Source organism: Salvelinus namaycush, chromosome 15 (assembly GCF_016432855.1).
Source record: "Salvelinus namaycush isolate Seneca chromosome 15, SaNama_1.0, whole genome shotgun sequence".
Taxonomy (NCBI): Eukaryota; Metazoa; Chordata; class Actinopteri; order Salmoniformes; family Salmonidae; genus Salvelinus; species Salvelinus namaycush.
The window spans coordinates 41,158,709-41,181,377 of record NC_052321.1 but is presented as its reverse complement, the minus strand read 5'-3'; the positions used below and the strand labels follow the sequence as shown (position 1 = coordinate 41,181,377).

Below are 22,669 nucleotides of genomic sequence, written 5' to 3'. Positions count from 1 at the left end.
TGGGTTGTGTTTGCGCCTGTGTTTTGGCGTCACCCCTTTTGTACCTGTTCCTGTTTAACTGTGGACATTAAAGCGTTTTTTCCCGTGAAACTTCTGCTCTCTGCGCCTGACTCTACACCCATCATTCTCCTGACGTTACAGTAGGTACGTTTGGTTCACCCTCATGAAATAGTACTACTGAATTACCACTCATTAATACTACACAAGATCTACACAAAACTTACTGGTTTTACTACTTGATTGCTATTGACATGTGTAGTAAACCAGTAGTGATTTATGTAGTACTTTAAGTAATAATGAGTGATATATTGGCACATTCTTTCTGGATCTTAAAGGCCTTTGATACTGTGAATCATGAGGTCCTCCTATCCAAACTATCCTCCTTTAATGTTTCTCCTGAAGCCATTAGTTGGATGTATTTCTATTTGACAAACAGAAGCCAACGGGTTTGTCTGGGGGACACTCAGTCTGACTCTCTCTACTATAACATTGGGGTCCCACAAGGGTCAATTAGGCCCCCTACTGTTTACCATCTACTGCGCCTCCAGAAAGTAGTCACACCCCTTTACTTTTTTCACATTATGTTGTGTTGCAAAATGAATTTTAAATTGATTAAATTTAGATTTTTTTCACTGGCCTACACACAATACCCCATGATGTCAAAATGGAATTCTGTTTGACAAATTAATAAAAAATTAAAAGCTGACTGTCTTGAGTCAAAAAGTATTCAAACATTTTGTTATGGCAAGCCTAAATAAGTTCAGGAGTACACATTTGCTGAACAAGTTACATATTAAGTTGCATGGACTCACATGATTTTTTGTACTCCACACATACAATTATCTATAAGGTCCCTCTGTCGAGAAGTGAATTTCAAACGCAGATTCAACCACAAAGACCAAGGAGGTTTTCCAATGCCTCGCAAAGAAGGGTACATATAGTACTAAAGTAATGTGGCAAAACAATTACCTTTTCGTCCTGAATACAAAGCGTTATGTTTGGGGCAAATCCAATACAACACATTACTGAGTACCACTCTCCATATTTTCAAGCATAGTGGTGGCTGCATCATGTTATGTGTATACTTGTAATTGTTAAGGACTGGGGAGTTTTTCAGGATAAAAAGAAGAAACGTAATGGAGCTAAGCACAGGCAAAGTCCTAGAGGAAAACCCTGTTCAGTCTGCTTTTCACCAGAAACTGGGAGATGAATTCACCTTTCAGCAGGACAATAACCTAAAGCACAAAGGCAAATCTACACTGAAGTTGCGTACCAAGGAGACAGTGAATGTTCCTGAGTGGCCGAGTTACAGTTTTGACTTAAATCTGCTTGAAAATCTACGGAAAGACTTTAAAAAATGTTGTCTAGCAATGATCAACAATCAATTTAAAAGGACTTGAAGAATTTTGAAGGAAATAATGGGCAAATGTTGTGTAATCCAGGTGTGCAAAGCTCTTAAAGACTTACCCAGAAAGACACACATCTGTAATCGCTACCTAAGGTGATTTTAACATGGAATGACTCAGGGGTGTAAATTACATATTTCTATATTTCATTTACAATACATTTCCAAAAACCTGTTTTCAATTTGTCATTATAGTGTGTAGATTGGTGAGTAACACAACAAAATGTGGAACAAGTCAAAGGATACTTTCTGTAGGCACTTTATATGATTCACTGTAGTGATTCCTATGTTGTTGATGTAAAGAATATTTGTTGGCCCGTGGTGTGTATTGAAGAGCAAACAGATGTTGCAGTTGACTCATTTATGAAATTACTTATCCCAAGTACCAATAAGCATGCACCCATTAAAAAAATATTGTGTAAAAACTGTTAAATTCTCATGGATTGATGAGGAATTGAAAAATGTTATGGTTGACAGGGATAAGACAAAAGGAATGGCAAATAAGTCTGGCTGCACAAATGATTGGCAAACATACTGCAAATTGAAAAATCATGTGACTAAACTGAATAAAAAGAAGAAGAAACTACACTATGAAACAAAGAAAAACGACATACAGAATGATAGTAAAAAGCTTTCAAGCACCTTCAATGAAATATTGAGAAAAAATGCAAACTCAGCTCCATCATTCATTGAATCAGATGGCTCATTCGTCACAAAACTGACTGATATTGCCAACTACTTTAAAGATTTTTTTTCATTGGTAAGATTATCAAATGTAGGCATGACATACCAGCAACAAACACTGACCAAATTATGAAAGACAAAAATTGTCATTTTGAATTCCGTAAAGTGAGTGTGGGAAGAGGTGAAAAAATATTGTTGTATATCAACAATGACAAGCCACCGGGGTCTGACAACTTGGATGGAAAATTACTGAGGATAGTAGCGGATGATATTGCCACTCCTATTTGCCATATCTTCAATTTAAGCCTACTAGAAAGTGTGTTCCCTCAGGCCTGGAGGGAAGCAAAAGTCATTCCAGTACCTAAGAATAGTAAAGTTCCCTTTACTGGCTCAAACAGCCGACCAATCAGCTTGTTACCAACCCTTAGTAAAGTTTTGGAAAAAATCTTGCTGTGTGCTTAGGGTCGTTGTCCTGTGCGCTCTGGAGCAGGTTTTCATCAAGGATCTCTCTTTACTTTGCTCCGTTCATCTTTCCCTTGATCCTGACTAGTCTCCCAGTCCCTGCTGCTGAAAAACATCCCACAGCATGATGCTGCCACCACCATGCTTCTCCGTAGGTATGGTGCCAGGTTTCCTCCAGACGTGACGCTTGGCATTCAGGCCAAAGAGTTCAATCTTGGTTTCAACAGACCAGAGAATCTTGTTTCCCATGGTCTGAGTCCTTTAGGTGCCTTTCGGCAAACTCCAAGCAGGCTGTCATGTGCCTTTTACTGAGAAGTGGTTTCTGTCAGGCCCCTCTACCATAAAGGCCTGATTGGTGAAGTGCTGCAGAGATGGTTGTACTTCTGGAAGGTTCTCCCATCTCCACAGAGGAACTCTGGAGCTCTGTCAGAGTAACCATCGGGTTCTTGGTCACCTCCCTGACCAAGGCCCTTCTTCCCTGATTGCTCAGTTTGACCGGGCGGCCAGCTCTAGGAAGAATCGTGGGGGTTCCAAACTTCTTCCATTTAAGAATGGTGGAGGCCACTGTGTTCTTGAGGACCTTCAATGCTGCAGAAATGTTTTGGTACACTTCCCCAGATCTGTGCCCTTGACACAATCCTGTGTCGGAGCTCTATGGACAATTCCTTCGACCTCATGGCTTGTTTTTTGTTATAATGGGTGGATCAGCTTAATATTGCGGAAAGAATGTTGCTTCCATCAATGTAATTGTCTGCATCATTTCCAGTCCCCCATATATTTTTGGGGTAAATATATTTATCCATACACGCATGCATACATATACACATATATACAGTGGGGGAAAAAAGTATTTAGTCAGCCACCAATTGTGCAAGTTTTCCCACTTAAAAAGATGAGAGAGGCCTGTAATTTTCATCATAGGTACACTTCAACTATGACAGACAAAATGAGAAAAAAAAATCCAGAAAAGGTGGACTCCAATCAAGTTGTAGAAACGTCTCAAGGATGATCAATGGAAACAGGATGCACCTGAGCTCAATTTCAATTATCATAGCAAAGGGTCTAAATACTTCTGTAAATAAGGTATTCCTGTTTTTATTTGTAATAAATTTGCAAACATTTCTAAAAACCTGTTTTCACGTTACCATTATGGGGTATTGGGTGTAGATTGATGAGGGAAAAAAATATTGTAATCCATTTTAGAATAAGGCTGTAACGTAACAAAATGTGGAAAAAGTCAAGGGGTCTGAATACTTTCCAAATGCACTCTATATATCAATAACAGGCCCTAGTGATATCCGTATCGCCCGTAGGCTACACTACCTCTGTCGTCCTTACCTCCAAGCGTATATTAAAGTTGGTCGTATAATCTTTGATACTGATAGCAGTCACAACATTGGAAGGCAGCTTGCCCTGTTGCCTACAAAAACCTATTCATATTTGTTTCGCAAAATTCCTTTATGAATTTAAAAGTAATCCTTAGTAAGTAATCATGTAGTCTTTCAAGAGTATCTGTAATCTGATTACGATATTTTTACTGGTAACATATTACAGTTCATTTTTTTGTAATCAGTTACGTGTAATGGATTACATGTAACCTGTTACTCCCCAACACTGGCTGTAGTGTTTTGACTACTTGTTTACTACCAACATCAATAGTAAAAACTCTGCTCAATCATACAAATCCTTGTCTTGTTCTTACTTAATTTGTAAAATTGTTGTCCTCAGGGCTACATTGTTAATGAGACGCTGGTCATTGGGCTCCCCTGACTAAATAAATGAAATTTACATTACCCATCTTCAGGTCTTGGTTTGGTAAATCAAGGCCTTGTGATAGTCTCCCAAACTAATGCCAGAAGAGTGGCCAAATGGGTAGGACTGTCTGTATTCTGTATCCTACCTTAGAGATTGCACCCAGCTTTCTGATATGCACCGCAGTGTGAGGCTGTAAGCTTCCACACTAATCATCTTCAGACCAAACTTGAAGGTTGATGTGGTTGTAAGGGATTGAAGACAGAAGTTGTACGTTACCCCTCTGTCACTCGCCAACTCGTGATTGGAGAATTCCTGGTGTCCCTGGAATACCTCATGATGTTCTGAACGCGTTCTAAAGTTATGTATGCATATCGCAAGTCAGGATTTTGGCCTTACAAAAGGAAACTCTTACAGAAGGATATTTTTTTTCAAAAGTGCAACCAAAACCGCTGGGAGGCTTGGATGCACAGGGGGATTGTACTCATGCAAAAACATATGTATCAGCATAAATCAGTAGTGTCTGATAGCGGCAAAAATAAAACTTCAATCGATCGCTGCCTGCACCCGCCTGCCCGACTAGCATCACTACTCTGGACGGTTCTGACTTAGAATATGTGGACAACTATAAATACCTAGGTGGCTGGCTAGACTCTAAACTCTCCTTCCAGACTCACATTAAGCATCTCCAATCCAAAGTTAAATCTAGAATCTGCTTCCTATTTTGCAACAAAGCCTCCTTCACTCACGCTGCCAAACATACCCTCGTAAAACTGACTATCCTACCGATCCTTGACTTCGGCGATGTCATTTACAAAATCGCCTCCAACACTCTACTCAGCAAATTGGATGCAGTCTATCACGTTTTGTCATCAAAGCCCCATATATTACCCACCACTGCGACCTGTATGCTCTCGTTGGCTGGTCCTCGCTACATATTCGTCACCAAACCCACTGGCTCCAGGTCATCTATAAGTCTTTGCTAGGTAAAGCCCCGCCTTATCTCAGCTCACTTGTCACCATAGCAACACCCACCCGTAGCACACGCTCCAGCAGGTATATTTCACTGGTCATCCCCAAGCCAACACCTGCTTTGGCCGCCTTTCCTTCCAGTTCTCTGCTGCCAATGACTGGAACGAATTGCAAAAATCACTGAAGTTGGAGACTTATATCTCCCTCACTAACTTTAAGCGTCAGCTGTCAGAGCTGCTTACCGATCGCTGCAGCTGTACACAGCCCATCTGTAAATTGCCCATCCAACCAACTACCTAACTCATCCCCATATTTGTTTTTGTTTTTCTGCTCTTTTGCACACCAGTATTTGTACTTGCACATCCTCATCTGCATGTATATCACTCCAGTGTAAATTGATAAACTGTAATTACTTCGCCACTATTGGCCTATGTATTGCCTTACCTCCTTACTTCATTTGCACACACTGTATACAGATTTTTCTATTGTGTTATTGACTGTACGTTTGTTTATCCCGTGTGTAACTCTGTGTCGTTGTTTTTGTCGCACTGCTTTGCTTTATGTTGGCCAGGTCGTAGTTGTAAATGAGAACTTGCTCTCAACTGGCCTACCTTGTAAAATATTTTTTCCTTTAAACAGGACAGGTCAGGGGCCTCCCTCGTCTGTTGTGTCTGTTTCCGTGATGCCTTATGACTTTTGTCAGTTCCTTTGGGACAAAAGGAACTCTGTGTCTAAAACAAAACCTTCACGAGGACCCCAACTTCACCCCAACTCTCACCTTCTGCAAATTCCTTCTCTCTCCGCAAGTTTTGCTCTAAAATAAATATCCATTATATCACCTTGCCAGTGACTGACGGGCCTGAACTTGACAGTGACAAACTGGAGGAAACAACTGTGCCTTATCTCCCCCTCGTCTCATTCCTCCCCCACCTTTCCATGTATTCCAGTCCATTCCAAATAGTAAATTGCAGCAGCCCAGAAGCGCAACTCGGGGAGGGAGTGTGGTTGCTTATTGATGCAGACGTCCACTATGTTGATGCGAGCTGATTCAATCAAGCAACACCTTTGGATGCCAGACAGACACCCTATTCTCTTTTACCCCACATCCCCCTTTCTTTCCCCCTCTATGCTATTTTCTTTGACGAGTGACAGGATTCGACATGAGGTTGCCATCTTCATTGTTGTGGCTGTTGGTACACAGGCATACATACACATACATACACACATACACACATTCACACACTAATATGATTTGGGAAGAAGTATGGCTTCATGTTGTGTGTTGTGTGTCACTCTATTCTGCTCGGGCTAGATGGAAGGGAACTTTCCCCCTGCCTGCAGAGGATTCTGACAACTAAATTCACGTTGTTTTTGAAATACAAAAACTGAGCCACCAACACTAATTCAGATGGTTAATTTTGAAACAGTGGTATGGAAATCCCAACGTACGTGGGCAGTGTGGTGGCCATCTTCATTCAGGGCCAGAGAGGGAGTCCTTGATGTGAAAGAGTCATGTATCCAACTCGCTCAAGCCTCATTTAAAACACTTGAAATTAAAAAAAACAACCACAATAGAAATTAGGTTACACATGACACAATTAACACACTTTAACTCAGAAACTGCCCAATGAGGGAGTGCACACAGTCAACCGTTTCGCGCCTATCAAAGAAAAGGCAGTTTCATCTCCTCTTAACAGAACTCATTGTGCCTGCTTTGGTTACGGAGTTGGCCGTGTTGAGTCGCCTGGCTAACGAACTGGTAGCGCTGTCCCTTAACCGATACCGTATGGTGGTGAGGGAGATTCCCTCTTGCCGCGAAGGGCAGTGATTAGCCCAAATGGATGAGTTCAAACCGACTGTAAGACATTTGTTTAAACGCCCCGGCCCTCTTTCGGTTAGCCCGAGCCGTGCTTAATGTCAGATCGTGCTAATGACAATCCGTCACAGGGTGGGCCTAGCTCTAGGAAAAAAGACCAATAGATACAGAGAGAATGGGGGGAATGAATCAAAACCTTGAAGAGATGGATCGGCATCATCGGCTCATCTAGAGCGGCTTCGAGTGGCTTCTCTCTTTCACACATGGTTGGTGATCCCAGTCATCAGCGCCGCTAATCGGCTGCGGCTGTTGTAGTTAACGCGGCGTGAAACAAATCCTGGTCTCTTATCTTTCTTTTTTCTTCTCTTTCTCTCTCTTTCTCTCTCTTGCCCTCTCTCTTTGTGTGTCTGTTTCAAACACATACTCAGATTTACTTAAATCAGTCTTAGACTGGGAATTTGGCCTTACTGTAGCTGAGCTAGGCTAAACTGGACATGGTTGGGTTGAACTTGACTTATTACTGAAGTACAGCTCACTTCAGCTGTAATCCAAATGTCCTACAGTATGGGGGGAGCTTTTAATTAACTTCATTCACATTGATTTGTTGAATTCATATCAGTCATGCAGAAGTGAAATGAGACTTCTTTGTGAGTACTAACTCCCCCTCCCCCCCTTCCCCCAGGATACATTGTTGGACCCTGGGGAAGACGTGGCCCTTCTCTCCTTAAGCTTCGAAGACGCAGATGCAACCCAGGTGTTCTTTAAACTCTACCTGTCCCCCAGCATTGAACAGTAAGTGGTTTTTTGCTTCAGTGTTTTCTTTAGCTCCATTAATGTGGGCTGTAGACAGCTCCATATACACTCACCAGCCAGTTTATTAGGTATTTATTAGGTACCACATTCACGAAAATGGATCGCTATTACAGAGAGTCATATGTCCGTGGGCTTGCTATATAAAGCAGGTAGACAGGCATCGAAGCATTCAGTTACAATTCGATTGAACATTACAATGGGCAAAACGAGTGACCGAAGCAATTTTGAGCGTGGTATGATTGTCGGTACCAGGCACGCCAGATACAGTATCTCAGAAACGTCCGCCTTCCTGAGCTTTTTACGCAGAATAGTGTCTAGGGTTTCTCGAGAATGGTGTGACAAACAAAAAAGATCCGGTCAGCGGCAGTCCTGTTGGTGAAAACAGCTCTTTGATGAGAGAGGTCGAAAGAGAATGCCAAGAATCGTGCAAGCTAACAGGCGGGCCACAAACAGACAAATAATTGCGCAGAACAACAGTGGTGTGCAGAACGGCATCTTGGAACACATCTCGTCGATCCTTGTCATGGATGGGCTAATGCAGCAGACGACCACACCGGGTTCCACTCCTATCAGCTAAAAACAAGAAGAAAAACTGGTTTGACGAATTCCAGTTCCTGTTGCGTCATGCAACATGCATGTACGTATGTACATGTGTGCGCATATATAAGTATGATAATTGTATTTGGATACAGCGAATACAGTGTCTTATAAGCCCATGTGGGCTGGGCATCATGAAGAGGCATGACAAAATAAATCACATCAAAATAGACATGAGTTTGTGTGTGCGTATGCTCGTGTGTGTGCGTGTGTGTCGGGCAGAGTGTTAGGTATGTACATCCCCTCTCCTGACCCCAGGCCCCCCTCCAGCCTGCCTGGTCTGGATGTTTGTGCTCGGATGAATCTCTGGAGATGTTTTTTGCAAGTGCACGCCCCGTCACACCAGGTTAAGGCGCCTCTTCCCCCTCTATCTCTCTCTCTTCATCCCTCCTCTCCCTCAAATTTCCTCACTCTCTCTGTCTCCCCCATGTCCTTGTCTCCCTTTTCTTTTTTACTTCTTCCCGGTTTCTTCTGTCCTCCATTTTTCTCTCTCTCTCCCTTTACCTTCTCTTTATCTCTCGCTGTCTCTCTCTCTAGCTGTCTCCCTGTGTCTCTCTCTCCATGTATCCCTGTCTCCCTTTTTGTCCTCTTTGCTCTCTAGCTCTCTGTTTCTCCTTTCCTCCATCTTTCTCTCCCCTCATTTCTCTCTCTCCCGTCCCTCTCTTCCTCCACAGATGTCTTCAGGTGTGCTGTCACAGGTTACCCTATCCACCTTCCCTACAGGGCCAACCTCTCCCCCGCATGGCAAAGTAATACATAGAAATCAGCCCAAAATCACACACTTTAACCAGGGCACACTTTAGCCAAGTCTAGGACAAAAAGGCTTCTCAACAGTTTTTTACCCCCAAGCCATAAGACTCCTGAACAGATGATCAAATGGCTACCCGGACTATTTGCATTGTGTGCCCCCCCTCCCCCCACCAACCCCTATTTTACGCTGCTGCTACTCTCTGTTCATCATATATGCATAGTCACTTTAACCATATCTACATGTACATACTACCTCAATCAGCCCGACTAACCGGTGCCTGTATGTAGCCTCGCTACTGTTATAGCCTCGCTACTGTATATAACCTCGCTACTGTTATTTTTCACTGTATTTTTTGTTGTTTTGATTTCTTTACTTACCTATTGTTCACCTAATACCTTTTTTGCACTGTTGGTTAGAGCCTGTAAGTAAGCATTTCACTGTAAGGTTGTACCTGTTGTATTCGGCGCACGTGACAGAAATAAACTTTAATTTGATTTGATCTAGTTAGTCCCCTGCACTCTCCACACTCTACGTTGAAGTACTCTCTGATCGTGCAAAATAGCACCAGGGTCTATATCATTGGTCAGTTGATTCAGGAAATTGATTCAGGAAGTGAATTGGGTTCCAACTGCAATTACAGATTTGTGCCATATTTTTTTCCAATGAGGATGAGAATACCAAACAATCAAGAGGAGAAGCATGCCCACTCAGCTGTGTGTGTGTGCGTGTGTGTGCGTGTGCGTGTGCGTGTGTGTGCGTGTGTGTGTGTGTGTGTGTGTGTGTGTGTGTGTGTGTGTGTGTGTGTGTGTGTGTGTGTGTGTGTGTGTGTGTGTGTGTGTGTGTGTGTGTGTGTGTGTGTGTGTGTGTGTGTGTGTCGAGCACATGACCTGGTCTGGCACATGACCTTGCCCATGTGCTGGACCAGGCTGCAGTGGTATTCAGGGTCGTCCTTCGCCAGTTGAGTGAGGAGGGTGGACAGAAGGAGGCTAAAGGCATGACAGAAGAGAGCGGGAAGGGGGGGCCGTGTGGTGCTGGGGGGGGTGAGAGATGGAGCAGAGAGGGCTGCACAGCAGACCTTACTATAATATGAACATACAGTGCGTTCAGAAAGTATTCAGAGGCCTTGGCTTTTTCCACATTTTGTAACGTTACAGCCTTATTCTAAAATGGATTAAATACAAAAATGGCCTCATCAATCTACATCCTGATCAATCTACACACAATACCCCATAATGACAATGCAAAAACTGTTTTGCAAATGTGTTAAAAATAAAATAAAAAACAGAAATACCTTATTTATGTAAGTATACAGACCCTTTGCTATGAGACTCGAAATTGAGCTCAGGTGCATTATTTTTCCATTGATCATCCTTGAGATGTTTCTACAAATTGATTGGAGTCCACCTGTGTTAAATTCAATTGATTGGACATGATTTGGAAAGGCACACACCTGTCTATATAAGGTCCCACAGTTGACAGTGCATGTCAGAGCAAAAACTAAGCTATGAGGTCGAAGGAATTGTCCGTAGAGCTCCGAGACAGGATTGTGTCGAGGCACAGATCTGGGGGGAAAATATGTCTACAGCATTGAAGGTCCCCAAGAACACAGTGGCCTACATCATTCATAAATGGAAGAAGTTTGGAACCATCAACACTCTTCCTTGAGCTGGCCGCCAGGCCAAATTGAGCAATCGGGGAAGAAGGGCCTTGGCCAGGGAGGTGACCAAGAACCCGATGGCCACTATGACAGAGCTCTAGAGTTCCTCTGTGGAGATGGGAGAACCTTCCAGATGGGACAACCATCTCTGCACCACTCCACCAATCAGGCCTTTATGGTAGAGTGGCCAGACTGAAGCCACTCCTCAGTAAAGGGACATGACAGCCAGCTTGGAGTTTGCCAAAAGGCACCTAAAGGACTCTCAGACCATGAGAAACAAGATTCTCTGGTCTGATGAAACCAAGATTGAAGTCTTTGGCCTGAATGCCAAGTGTCACGTCTGGAGGAAACCTGGCACCATCCCTACGGTGAAGCATGGTGGTGGCAGCATCATGCTGTCAAACCAAATCAAATGTTATTAGTCACATACACGTGTTTAGCAGATGTTATTATGGGTGTAGCGAAATGCTTGTGTTTCTTGCTCCAACTGTGCAGTTTTTTCTAACAAATAATATCTAACAATTTCACAACAATACACACAATACACACAAATCTAAAGTAAAGGAATGGAATTAAGAATATATAAATATTTGGACGAGCAGTGTCAGAGCGGCATAGACTAAGATACAGTAGAATAGAATAGAATACAGTATATGCATATGAGATGAGTAATGCAAAATATGTGAACATTATTGAAGTGAATAGTGTTCAGTTATTAAAATTGCCAGTGATTTCAAGTCTATGTATATAGGGCAGCAGCCTCTAATGTGCTAGTGATGGCTATTTAACAGTCTGATGTCTTGAAATAGAAGCTGTTTTCCAGTCTCTCGGTACCAGCATTGATGCACCTGTACTGACCTCGCCTTCTGGATGATAGCAGGGTGGTCACGCAGTGACTCGGGTGGTTGTTGTCCTTGATGATCTTTTTGGCCTTCCTGTTGCGCCTTCTTCACCACACTGTCTGTGTGGGTGTACCATTTCAGTTTGTAAGTCATGTCTATGCCAAGGAACTAGAAGTTTTACACCTTCTCCACTGTGGTCCCGTCGATGTGGATAGGGGGGTGCTCCCTCTGCTGTTTCCTGAAGTCCACAATCAGCTCCTTTGTTTTGTTGACGTTGAGTGAGAGGTTATTTTCCTGGGGATGTTTTTCAGCGGCAGGGACTGGGAGACTAGCCAGGATCACGGGAAAGATGAACGGAGCAAAGTACAGAGAGATCCTTGATGGAAACCTGCTCCAGAGTGCTCAGGACCTAAGACTGGGGCAACGGTTCACCTTTCAACAGGACAACGACCCTAAGCAGACAGCCATGACAACGCAGGAGCGGCTTCAGGACAAGTCTCTGAATGTTCTTGAGTGGCCCAGCCAGAGCTCGAACCCGATCGAACATCTCTGGAGAGACCTGTGCAGCTACGCTCCACATCTAACCTGACAGAGCTTGAGAGGATCTGCAGAGAAGAATGGGAGAAACTCCTCAAATACAGGTGTGCCAAGCTTGTAGCGTCATAACCAAGAAGACCCGAGGCTGTAATCACTGCCAAAGGTGATTCAACATAGTATTGAGTAGTGTCTGAATACTTATGTAAATGTGATATTTCAGTTGTTGTTTTTTTAAACTTTAAACTTTAAACCCCAAAACTTTCTAAAAACCTGTTGTTGCTTTGTCATTATGGGGTATTGTGTGTAGATTGATGAGAAAAGAACAACAATTTAATCCATCAGGGAATATCATTCTGCCGGAGGAGATGGCTGCCGTTTTACGGGCTCCTAGCCAATTGTGCTATTGTGTTTTTTCGCTTTATTTGATTTAAAAAAATAAAAAACATAATGTTTCTGCCACCGTCTCTTATGACCGAAAAGGATATCTGGATATCAGAACAGTGATTACTCACCTCGTACTGGACAAATATTTTTTTCTTTAAAACTTCTTATGGCTGCATCCCGCTACCGGGATCGATATGACAGCAGCCAGTGAAAGTGCAGGGTGCCAAATTCAAACAACAGAAATCTCATAATTAAAATTCTTCAAACATACATGTGTCTATTATCATTTTAAAGGTAATCTTGTTGTTAATCCCACCAAAGTGTCCGATTTCAAATATGCTTTTCAGCGAAAGCACTACAAACGATTATGTTAGGTCACCACCAAACCACAATAAGCACAGCCATTTTTTCCAGCGAAAGATAGCTTTCACAAAAAGCAGAAATAGAGATAAAATGAATCACTAACCTTTGATTATCTTCATCAGATGACACTCATAAGACTTCATGTTACACAATACATGCATGTTTTGTTTGAGAAAGTTCATATTTATAACAAAAAATCTGAGTTTACATTGGCGCGTTACATTCACTAGTTCCAAAAACATCAAGTGATTTTGCATAGCCACATTGTTTCAACAGAAATACTCATCATAAATGTAGATGATAATACAAGTTATACACATGGAATTATAGATATACCTCTCCTTAATACAACCGCTGTGTCCGATTTCAAAAAAACTTTGCGGAAAAAGCAAACCATGCAATAATCTGAGACGGAGCTTAGAACAATAGTCAAATTAGCCTCCATGTTGGAGTCAACAGAAACCAGAAATTACATGATAAATATTCCCTTACCTTTGATGATCTTCATCAGAATGCACTCCCAGGAATCCCAGGTCCACAATAAATGCTTGATTTGTTCGATAATGTCTGTTATTTATGTCCAATTAGCTACTTTGGTTAGCGCGTTTGGTAAACAATTCCAAAGTCACGAAGCGCGTTCACTAAAACCTGACGAAATGTTCAAAAGTTCCGTAACAGTCAGTAGAAATATGTCAAACGATGTATTGAATCAATCTTTAGAATGTTGTTAAAATAAATCTTGAATAACGTTCCAACCGGAGAATTACATTGACTTCAGATGAGCGATGGAACGGAGCTCCCTCTTATGTGAAGGCGCATGGTGAACGAACGGTCACCTCATGGCAGTGGTGACTAAATCCTGTCTCCTTCGACCCCCCCTTCACAGTAGAGTCATCAGACAAAGTTCTACAGACTGTTGACATCTAGTGGAAACCGTAGGAAGTGAATACTCATTCATATCTCGCTGTGATTTCAATGGGATCTTGGTTGAAACTCGACCAGCCTCAGAATTTCCACTTCCTGTTTGGATTTTTTCTCAGGTTTTTGCCTGCCATATGACTTCTGTTATACTCACAGACATAATTCAACCAGTTTTAGAAACTTCAGAGTGTTTTCTATCCAATACTAATAATAATATGCATATATTAGTAACTGGGACTGAGGAGCAGGTCGTTTACTTTGGGCACCTTTCATCCAAGCTACTCAATACTGCCCCTGCAGCCATAAGAAGTTAAAGGAAATCATTCTACAAACTATCACCCTCAAGCTCTTAAGGAGATCACACAGATCATGGATACATTAGAATTAGTGGATATATGGAGGTTGAAAAACCCTGACCTAGTGAGATATACATGGCAGAGGCTTAATCAAACTAGCCTTGATTCCTTCCTAGTCTCGTTCTTGCTGGCATCAAAAGTTTTAAAAAATGCGATCGGACCATCATCTAATTGGCCTCCATATAACTCTTACAGAATCTCCACGTGGACTGAGATATTGGACATTTTATCAAAGCCTATTGGATGACAATTTGTTCTTAACTTAACTAAGACAAACTAATTCATAATTGACTTTTTTTTGTACAACATACACTACCGTTCAAAAGTTTGGGGTCACTTCGAAATATCCTTGTTTTTGAAATAAAATAAAATGTTTTGTCCATTTTAAAATTACATCATATTGATCATAAATACAGTGTAGACATTGTTAATGTTGTAAATGACTATTGTAGCTGGAAATGGCAGATGTTTTATGGAATATCTACATAGGCATACAGAGGCCCATTATCAGCAACCATCACTCCTGTGTTCCAATGGCACGTTGTGTTAGCTAATCCACGTTTATCATTTTAAAAGGCTAATTGATCATTAGAACACCATTTTGCAATTGTTAGCACAGCTGAAAACTGTTGTCCTGATTAAAGAAGCAATGAAACGGGCCTACTTTAGACTAGTTGAGTATCTGGAGCATCAGCATTTGTGGGTTCGATTACAGGCTCAAGATGGCCAGAAACAAAGCCCTTTCTTCTAAAACGTATCAGTCTATTCTTGTTCTGATAAATGAAGGCTATTCCATGCGAGAAATTGCCAAGAAACTGAAGATCTCGTACAATGCTGTGTACTACTCCCTTCACAGATAGCGCAAACTGGCTCTAGCCAGAATAGAAAGAGGAGTGGGAGGCCCCGGTGCACAACTGAGCAAGAGGACAAGTACATTCGTGTCTAGTTTGAGAAACAGACTCCTCAGAAGTCCTCAACTGGCAGCTTCATTAAATAGTACCCGCAAAACACCAGTCTCAACGTCAACAGTGAAGAGGCGACTCCGGGATGCTGGCCTTCTAGGCAGAGTTGCAAAAGAAAAGCCATATCTCAGACTGGCCAATAAAAATAAAATATTAAGATGGGCAAAAGAACACAGACACTAGACATAGGAAGATTGGAAAAAAGTGTTATGGACAGACAAATCTAAATTTGAGGTGTTCGGCTCACAAAGAAGAACATTCGTGAGACACAGAAGAAATTTAAAGATGCTGGAGGAGTGCTTGACAGTGTGATGGTCTAGGGGTGCTTTGGTGGTGGTAAAGTGGGAGATTTGTACAGGGTAAAAGGGATCTTGAAGAAGGAAGGCTATCACTCCATTTTGCACCGCCATGCCATACCCTGTGGACGGCGCTTAATTGGAGCCAATTTCCTCCTACAACAGGACAATGACCCAAGCACAGCTCCAAACTATGCATTAACTATTTAGGGAAGAAGCAGTCAGCTGGTATTCTGTCTATAATGGAGTGGCCAGCACGGTCACCGGATCTCAACCCTATTGAGCTGTTATGGGAGCAGCTTGACCGTGTGGTACGTAAGAAGTGCCCATCGAGCCAATCCAATTTGTGGGAGGTGCTTCAGGAAGCATGGGGTGAAATCTCTTCAGATTACCTAAACAAATTGACTACTAGAATGCCAAAGGTCTGCAAGGCTGTAATTGCTGCAAATGGAGGATTCTTTGATGAAAGCAAAGTTTGGAGGACACAATTATTATTTCAATTAAAAATCATTATTTATAACTTTGAACTTCTTGACTATATTTCCTATTCATTTTGCAACTCATTTCATGTATGTTTTCATGGAAAAATGGAAAAAAGGAAAAAAGGGACATTTCTCAGTGGCCCCAAACTTGTGAATGGTAGTGTATGTTTATGCATGCATGCTTGCTTGAGTGTAGCATTGTCATGGTACTTTGGGTGTGCGTGTGTGTGTGTGTGTGTGTGTGTGTGTGTGTGTGTGTGTGTGTGTGTGTGTGTGTGTGTGTGTGTGTGTGTGTGTGTGTGTGTGTGTGTGTGTGTGTGTGTGTGTGTGTGTGTGTGTGTGTGTGTGTGTTAGTGTGTGTGCGCGCGTGCGTGCGCGAGCAACCATATGTCTGTGATGTACTGTGCGTGTTCTCTATGCCTGTGGCTCTGTTGGTTTTGCCTCTGCCCTTGCTTGTGTACTCGTTCCACTTTGGCCCCGGCTTGATGTCCCCCTTCCCTTGAAGATGACCCGGCAAAGAAAAATAAAATAAATCTGAAAAATTTGACAGCTTGTGTTCTCTCTTTCCTTTCTTCTCTCTCTTTCAGTTTTCATGTTTCATGATTCTCTCCCTTTATTTCTTGTTCCCATCATCCCTCTCTCCTCTTAATTTCTCCCTCTGTCTTCTCCCTACTCCTCTCCCTCTCACTCCCTCCTTCTTCGCTCCCCTGCTTCTCCCCTCCGCTTCTGATCTCTCTCTTGCCTCCCAGTCAGTCTTGCTGGCGTAGCCTCAAAGGGAGCGGGAGAGAGTGGGACTTAAAAGAGGAGCCAAGAGCCGCTACTATACACAGTGAGGTCGCTCCCACTCGATTGAAGTGAGTGTGAGAGAGAAAGAACGACACATAGGGCTGTTCTCTCCTCTCTTCTGCTCTCTCTTCTCTTCCGTCACTCCTAAAGCCATTTGATATCTCACTTCCTTCTCTCTCCCTTTCTTTCCTCAGAGAGACACGGTAGCTCCGGGATATGAGATTCCCCCCCAAAGCTATGATGTTACACCTCTCTCTCACTCACTCACTCACTCTCACTCTTAATGTTATACCTCTATCTCTTACTTGTTCTACCTCTCTCCTATCTCTCTTTTAAAACAGACCAGCAGTTCCAGTGAGAGAAACTGTATAGCTACTCCACTGACACCCACATATTTGCCTATACATAGGGCTGTAGCTATTGTATGTTAGATTGTACGTTAGTTTGCTCAGACGTAAATACATTCACCACTCTTCCTCGCATTGATTTGGAAAGGTGTTAAGAGTTTCTTCTCCTACACATTTGTGTTTATTCACTTCACATCGATACTTGTATTGACATGCTGTGGATGAGGTTTTGATTTCCGGACAGCAGTGTTTTCTGAATGCATGTAGGCCTACTTCTGTATCTTCAAAAGGACCGTTCCTCTTTGATTGACTGTGAAGTGAAGCCCTTGGGATATTGAAATGTGCCATACAAAAACCTGAACATTTATTGTCGTTATTCAAAAGTACATTCAGTAGCCACTTGAATAAGGACAGGCTGTACTGTAGTGCTGAACTCTTTTAAAGATACACTCAGAATTTCAGCCAGTAGTTTTTAAAGTGTTGCTTATGAGCCAAAAGTGGTCCCTGTTTTTTGTGTGCTATGTCATCCAATTGTGTACTACATCATCCATTTTGTGTGATATGTTACGAATCCAATTCATTCAATATGTTACAAATGTGTTGTGATTAAGATCACAGAGTGCATCTTTAAAGGGACTTTAGCCTCTAATTAAATGCCATTACTCAAATCATTACATTATTTAAAGTTAAATGGACATGGTTATGCCAGTTATCTACAAGTCATCTACAAGTTTTAGCCATCTAAAAGGTTTAGATTGACGGACCATATCTCTTCCGTCCTTCTCCTTCCTCATTTTCCTGCCTCGCTGTTATATCTCTTTTTTTCTTCTTTCTCTCTCTTTTCATCTCCACTTTTGCTGGTCTGAACCTGAGCATACCGAGTCGTTCTATGAGATCTAACCAGAAAGCCTGCAGCATTACATAAAATAATTGAGTGGGCACCATCTCTGCCCCCAAACCAAAGCCGATTTGGTAGCCCCAAAAAAAATAAACGGAGAGAGACAGTTTTAGGCTGCGGCAGCGCAATGTTTGGGTCTGTTTGTTTGTGTGTGTGTGTGTGTGTGTGCATGTGTGCCCCTTGTGAATGCAAGTGCCTTTGTCTGTGTTTGTAATGTGCATTGCACATGTGTCTTTATGTATGTGCTTCTATGATCTATGTGTGCCTCCACAAATGTATTTCTTAGTGTGCTTTTGTGTTTGTGTGCTTTAAGCTCCCAAGTTCTTTGCAGTTTTCCTCTATAGTCTTTGTACTGTAGCCATAGCTATAACACCCTCCCTCTGCTTGGACTCATATCCAGAGGGAGCTGCATACTTAACATAGCCGTGGGCACACACCAGAACACTCCACATGCACACATACGCGCACGCACACACACACCAAAATAATTGTGAGTGTTCCGCAATGCACCTCATGTATATCAAAAGCACCCAAAAAGCTCCAGGTTGCAAACTGTGTGGATAGATCTTTTGTTCTACAGAACATCATGCTGCCTGACTTCACCCTCAACCCTGTCATGCTTTTTGTGTCCCTGGTGGATCCAGCATAATCCCTCCCAGTGTGACCTGATTTGGGTTCTGACTATGACAGAGGAAGTTTCATGAGACTACGTCACCCACAATTCCAAGAACAATATTTTGAAGGGAATTATTTTTTACTAGGGCACTTACCTTATGCTCTTGAGGTTCTTTGGATTGTGTAATCTGTCTTTGTCACAGATAAAGTTTCTCTAGAAAATGTTCTTTCGTGACTAAAGTTTCTTTGGAAACTATTTTTGGCATGTCAGGACAGTAACTAGAACAGCAGAGTTGCAGGAACATATTGCCATGGGCCAAAGCCTTCTCATGAAATTCTGAGTAGGGAGTGTCATTAATTAGCCCAAAACAGGAGATATACTGTACACGCGGATTTGGGTCTATGGGAACTTTGGGAACCCTTTGGGCCAAAGAATTGATGGGGAGCGATCGGAACGTCGTATTTAACAAAATATTCCTTTTTTTTTTTTGACCTTTTCTTTCAGCTTTTGATGAGACGCTTTCCTTCATCTGTTAGCACTCATTTTAATGCTGAAGTCCTTTACACCAGGGGCACCCATACGAAGAAAATACAAATACATTCAGAGATAGACCAAGCCCCGCTCAGGTAAGGCCTCCCATCCTTTCTAAATGTTATTGTCGTACTGTTGTCTATACTACCAGGGGTGTTGTCAGTTGTGATCTTGTATCCATTCATTTGAACTCCACTCTTAGATCTGCTATTGTTGGCTCAAAAGAGAAACCCACTGTGGTCTGCTCACCCAGTGCTTTTAGTTCAAATATGAATTCCATAAACTTGAATATCCAATCGGTTTTCAAATCATAGAGGGCCTGGTCTGTTGCACGATAGCAACCTAAGCTCATGTAAGTCAGTTTGTAACATTCCGTCATTGGTTACTCTGAGAGTTCCCCATATTGACATTGGCTTCGGCCTCAGGCCCTATGGTGCTAACCTTGGAAAAGTAATACCAATTTATACTCCTTCCTCTATTACTAATAGGGATAGACCAAATGGTGCAGTTCTATGTAATCTTATAGCCATACTAACTATATCAATATCCACCCTCAGACAGGGCCTGCAACTGCCTATTGGACGTAGCTTGTTTGAGTTGGAGACTCCATGTGACTTTAAACATTGTAAAGGACCTGGGTTGATGCATCTGAACATGAGGAGCTTACTTCCTAAACTGGATTACATCAAGATCTGAGCTATGCAGATGAATCCAGACATTCTTGTATTGACTGAAACTTGGATCTCTGGGGACTTTCTGGACTCTGATATTAATATTGAGGGTTATAATGTGTTTAGAGTTGACAGACAGGGTAGACCTGGCCCGGGTATCCTGGAAGGATATTGACCTCATTCCGACAGTATCAAATCAAATCAAATCAAGTTTATTTTATATAGCCCTTCGTACATCAGCTAATATCTCGAAGTGCTGTACAGAAACCCAGCCTAAAACCCCAAACAGCAAGCAATGCAGGTGTAGAAGCACGGTGGCTTGGAAAAACTTCCTAGAAAGGCCAAAACCTTGGAAGAAACCTAGAGAGGAACAAGGCTATGAGGGGTGGCCAGTCCTCTTCTGGCTGTGCCGGGTGGAGATTATAACAGAACATGGCCAAGATGTTCAAAATGTTCATAAGTGACAAGCATGGTCAAATAATAAATCAGGAATAAATGTCAGTTGGCTTTTCATAGCCGATCATTAAGAGTTGAAAACAGCAGGTCTGGGACAGGTAGGGGTTCCATAACCGCAGGCAGAACAGTTGAAACTGGAACAGCAGCAAGGCCAGGTGGACTGGGGACAGCAAGGAGTCATCATGCCCGGTAGTCCTGACGTATGGTCCTAGGGCTCAGGTTCTCCGAGAGAGAGAAAGAAAGAGAGAAGGAGAGAATTAGAGAGAGCATACTTAAATTCACACAGGACACTGGATAAGACAGGAGAAGTACTCCAGATATAACCAACTGACCCTAGCCCCCCGACACAAACTACTGCAGCATAAATACTGGAGGCTGAGACAGGAGGGGTCAGGAGACACTGTGGCCCCATCCGATGATACCCCCGGACAGGGCCAAACAGGAAGGATATAACCCCACCCACTTTGCCAAAGCACAGCCCCCGCACCACTAGAGGGATATCTTCAACCACCAACTTACAATCCTGAGACAAGGCCGAGTATAGCCCACAAAGATCTCCACCACAGCACAAACCAAGGGGGGGCGCCAACCCAGACAGGAAGATCACGTCAGTGACTCAACCCACTCAAGTGACGCACCCCTCCTAGGGACGGCATGAAAGAGCACCAGTAAGCCAGTGACTCAGCCCCTGTAATAGGGTTAGAGGCAGAGAATCCCAGTGGAGAGAGGGGAACCGGCCAGGCAGAGACAGCAAGGGCGGTTCGTTGCTCCAGAGCCTTTCCGTTCACCTTCACACTCCTGGGCCAGACTACACTCAATCATATGACCTACTGAAGAGATAAGTCTTCAGTAAAGACTTAAAGGTTGAGACCGAGTCTGCGTCTCTCACATGGGTAGGCAGACCGTTCCATAAAAATGGAGATCTATAGGAGAAAGCCCTGCCTCCAGCTGTTTGCTTAGAAATTCTAGGGACAATTAGGAGGCCTGCGTCTTGTGACCGTAGCGTACGTGTAGGTATGTACGGCAGGACCAACTCGGAAAGATAGGTAGGAGCAAGCCCATGTAACGCTTTATAGGTTAACAGTAAAACCTTGAAATCAGCCCTTGCCTTAACAGGAAGCCAGTGTAGGGAAGCTAGCACTGGAGTAATATGATCAAATTTCTTGGTTCTAGTCAGGATTCTAGCAGCCGTATTTAGCACTAACTGAAGTTTATTTAGTGCTTTATCCGGGTAGCCGGAAAGTAGAGCATTGCAGTAGTCTAACCTAGAAGTAACAAATGCATGGATTAATGTTTCTGCATCATTTTTGGACAGAAAATTTCTGATTTTTGCAATGTTACGTAGATGGAAAAAAGCTGTCCTTGAAACAGTCTTGATATGTTCGTCAAAAGAGAGATCAGTAGAGGATGCCTGGTTATTCTTTAAAAGTGCTTCCCTCACCATCTTAAATAAGCATGCCTCGTTTAAAAAATGTAGACCCAGGAACAGATATAGCCCTTGGTTCACTCCAGACCTGACTGCTCTTGACCAGCACAAAAACATCCTGTGGTGTACTGCATTAGCATCGAACAGCCCCCGCGATATGCAACTTTTCAGGGAAGTTAGGAACCAATATACACAGGCAGTTAGGAAAGCAAAGGCTAGCTTTTTCTAACAGAAATGTGCATCCTGTAGCACAAACTCCAAAAAGTTCTGGGACACTGTAAAGGACATGGAGAATAAGAGCACCTCCTCCCAGCTGCCCACTGCACTGAGGCTAGGAAACACTGTCACCACCGATAAATCCATGATAATTGAGAATTTCAATAAGCATTTGTCTACGGCTGGCCATGCTTTACACCTGGCTACCCCTGCCCCGGTCAACAGCCCTGCACTCCCCACAGCAACTCGCCAAAGCCTCCCCCATTTCTCATTCACCCAAATCCAGATAGCTGATGTTCTGAAAGAGCTGCAAAATCTGGACCCCTACAAATCAGCCGGGCTAGACAATCTGGACCCTTTCTTTCTAAAATTATCCGCCGAAATTGTTGCAACCCCTACTACTAGCCTGTTCAACCGCTCTTTCATATCGTCTGAGATCCCCAAAGATTGGAAAGCTGCCGCGGTCATCGCCCTCTTCAAAGGGGGAGACACTCTAGACCCAAACTGTTACAGACCTATATCTATCCTACCCTGCCTTTCTAAGGTCTTCGAAAGCCAAGTTAACAAACAGATCATCGACCATTTTGAATCCCACCGTACCTTCTCCGCTATGCAATCTGGTTTCCGAGCTGGTCATGGGTGCACCTCAGCCACGCTCAAGTTCCTAAAC

The 22,669-nt window shown here is 42.9% G+C and overlaps 1 pseudogene; it reads left to right on the top strand.

Annotated features, from left to right (window-relative positions):
* Nucleotides 1-22,669, top strand: part of LOC120060084 — a 149,590-nt pseudogene that overhangs the window by 109,088 nt on the left and 17,833 nt on the right.